This window comes from Leptonychotes weddellii, unplaced genomic scaffold (assembly GCF_054177405.1).
Source record: "Leptonychotes weddellii isolate Sample4059 unplaced genomic scaffold, ASM5417740v2 HiC_scaffold_20140, whole genome shotgun sequence".
Taxonomy (NCBI): Eukaryota; Metazoa; Chordata; class Mammalia; order Carnivora; family Phocidae; genus Leptonychotes; species Leptonychotes weddellii.
In genome coordinates this window covers 1-3349 of record NW_027787761.1, presented here as the reverse complement: position 1 = coordinate 3349, position 3349 = coordinate 1, and the positions used below count along the sequence as shown (strand labels likewise).

The 3349-nt window shown below is 51.1% G+C and overlaps 1 long non-coding RNA gene across 1 annotated transcript; it reads left to right on the top strand.

Moving 5' to 3' along the window:
* Window positions 1-272: 272 nt before the first annotated feature.
* LOC145718696 (uncharacterized) lies at window positions 273-3198 on the top strand. Its single transcript, XR_014141969.1, has 3 exons — window positions 273-1331; window positions 1753-1827; window positions 3040-3198. It is a non-coding gene; the product is annotated as an uncharacterized LOC145718696 (long non-coding RNA).
* Window positions 3199-3349: the final 151 nt, after the last annotated feature.

Here is a 3349-nt window from a genome sequence, read left to right as displayed (position 1 = left end):
TCTCTTATGGTTTGTCTCCCTCTCTGGTTTTGTCTTGTTTTATTTTTTCCTCTCTTCCCCTATGATCCTCTGTTTTGTTTCTTAAATTCCACGTGGAGTGAGATGATATGATAATTGTCTTTCTCTGATTGACTTATTTCGCTTAGCATAATACCCTCTAGGTCCATCCACGTCGTTGCAAATGGCAAGATTTCATTTTTTTCCTGATGGCTGAGTAGTAATCCTTTGTGTGTGTGTGTATACATATATATATATATATATATATATATATATACCACATTTTCTTTATCCATTCATCTGTCAATGGACATCTGGGCTCTTTCCATAGTTTGGCTATTGTGGACATTGCTGTTATAAACATCGGGGTGCATGTGCCCCTTCGGATCACTCCGTTTGTATCTTTGGGGTACATACCCAGTAGTGCAATTGCTAGGTTGTAGGGTTTCAACTTTTTGAGGAACCTCCATACTGTTTTCCAGAGTGGCTGCACCAGCTTGCATTCCCACCAACAGCCAAAGAGAGCTCCCCTTTCTCAGGGGTGGGCAATTGAAACGTGAATTTAATTTTAACTCTGAATTTGACTTGCTGACTGAGTGTAGAGGGATTCCTGGTCCTGGCTTGGCGGTCCCCGTCTGTGCTGGTCACAGTCTGCACCACTGAGGCGGGCCTGGGTGCCCTCCCTTTGCAGGTGAGGAAACAGGCCCGGGGAGTGAAGCCCCACATTGGAGTTCAGGTCTCCCTGACTTCACAGCCCTCCTACAGTGGGGCTGTCTGCAACTCTGGGAAAGCTGCTCGAACCCGTCATCTGCCCTCTGGTCTCCCATCACTCCCAGTACCAACAGTGTGACGAGTTTGAGAGTCTCGCTGTCCTCCCCTCAACTCTTCCTGCCCCATCCATATCTTGTCAATTCCAGGAATAAATGGAATCTGTTTCTCAAGCTACACCCCAGCTTTGGCTTGGGAAATGGCCAGCTCTGTGGCACAGGAGTGCTCAGCTTTTTGCCTTGCTTCGTTTTAGCGCCCCTGGTGCTTCTCCAGCTCTTTTCCTCTCAGAGCCTAACACTGCCTTCCAGCCCGTGTTCATCTGTGCGACTGTCGTGGAGGCATGGCTCAGGCACTGCCCTCCGAGGGGAGACCGAGCTGGGGGGCGGGGGAGCTGACTTCCACGACCTCTGAGGCTTTGTGCCCCCAGTGTCCTGGGCCCTCTCTGAAACTCGTTTTCCTTCAGTTCCTGGAAACCTGGGTCCCAGCTCACCGGCCCTGCCAGATCTGCATGTGCCTCAGTGGGCGGAAGGTCAATTGCACGTCACAGCCCTGCCCCACGGCCAGAGGTGAGCGCCCGGCTCCCTGCTGCTCCTGGAGGAGGAAGGAGTCCCTTGAGGCCCTGGCCACCCCGTCTGCATACCTGCTGGGCCAGATACAAATGTCTGTTTCCTCCACCCCTCCTGCCCTACCCTTCCTTCCCTTGCTGGGCTCGGGGTACCCTTTTTTGTACCCGGAGTAGACACTCTCAGAGGTTAATCCTGCCCCCCACACCCCATCCCCACCTTGGCCATCAGTCTCAGAGTCCCCTGGAGGGCACATTTGAGGGGGTCACCAGGACACACTGGGAAGACTCATTTGTCAGAGGCCCCTTGGCCCGATGCCTGGTGGGCCTCCTATGAAGGGCCTGTGCTGGTTTTCTGCAACATTTCGAAGGCTGCGGCCTGCGGCATCATTGATTTCTCTGACTTCTGTGGCCTTCTCCCTCAGCTCCCATGTGCGGCCCGTGTGAAGTGGCCCGTCTCCACCAGAACGCAGAGCAGTGCTGCCCGGAGTATGAGTGTGGTATGTGTCCCACCCTGGGCGACTCTCCAGGGCCCAGACCCTGGTCCCAGCCCCAGGTGACCCACGCGGCAGGTGCTACAAGGCGCATGTGGGCTAAGGCAGAGGGTGTGCCAAAGGAGGGGGGTAAGAGCTGACTGGCTTTTCAAAAAAAAATGGCAAGAGTATGCTCTGGAATGTAGGATTTGCTTCCTAGGAAAATTCTGCAGTGAATTATTAAATGTAAGGTTTGAAAGCATTAAAAAAAAGAATGGGGTAATCTCTGGTGGGGGGCAGTGCAGAGGTTTACTGAAGAAAAAGTCATGCCAAAGTAACCCATGTGCCTTTTTTGATAAAATCCTTAGGATACCAGCTATAGAGAAGGCCACACACAGGGCACTTTGATTTCAGCAAGTGATTCATCAAAGGGTTTCATTATAGGCTTGCAAACTCCACGGTGAGTAATGGGCTGAGTAAATAGTGTAATGAGATGAATCCAGAGCTGATGGAATTATGGTTAACATGACAGGAAATCTCCAGTGCCCCGTCGCTGTCCTGTCCAACGTGTTTATTAATTGGACGGATGAGGACATAAAGCACAGGCGTGTCAAATTTGTAGTGATGCAAATCTTTGAGGGAGAGCAAATAGATCAAGGGACAGTCTAGGGGTCTAAAAAAGAATGAAATCATCTGAGAAATTTATTTATGCTGATGGAATTTATAAGGCATAAATGGAAGTCCTGCGTGGAGGGAGATGTGGTTTGAGACAAACTTGTGGAAAACAGGCCTCAGAATGTTAACAGTAGAGAGAACTGGGGCATCCTATAGTTCAAGCCCCTCATTTTATAGATGTGATTAAGCTTCTACGATGTGCCAGACACTTTGCCTCCATTATTTCATGACATCTTGAGACTGACCCTGGAAGGTAGCCTTCCCCACCTTGCAGAAGACGAGACCGAGCTCCCAGAGGGTTCGGGTGACTTGGCTTGGCTGAGATCTGGAAGTCCCAGCAGTGACAAGAGTAATCAACATGAGCTTATCATATGACTCGGATCTGCCTGTCTGTCTGTCTCTCTCTGTACCTATCACTTCTCCCCTTCTCTCCCTCCATCTCCAGCTCTATTTCATCTTCATCATGCACCTAACACAGTAGAAGTCTGCAGGAATAGGAGTGTAGGGTGCCACAGTAGTGACCTTGCTGACCTCTGAGAGGGCGTCTCTCTTTCCTGGCCTCAGTGTGTGACCTGCTGAGCTGTAACCTGCCCCCGGCTCCTCCCTGTGAAGATGGCCTCCAGATGACCCTGACCAATCCCGGCGAGTGCAGACCCAACTTCACCTGTGGTAAGGCCTCTGTGGATGACGAAGGAGTAGCATGGCCGCTGTCTCCTGGCCTGGGAGGGTGTCCTGTATTCTAGTTCATTGAAATCTGGGCTTTGGGTACATCTGGAACAGAGGGGGTCAGATCACACCTGGGTTGACCCTTCCTAGCCACGTGCTGCTGTGGCATTCTGGGTGTGGGCATAGCTATATGCACCTCCCTTTTTTT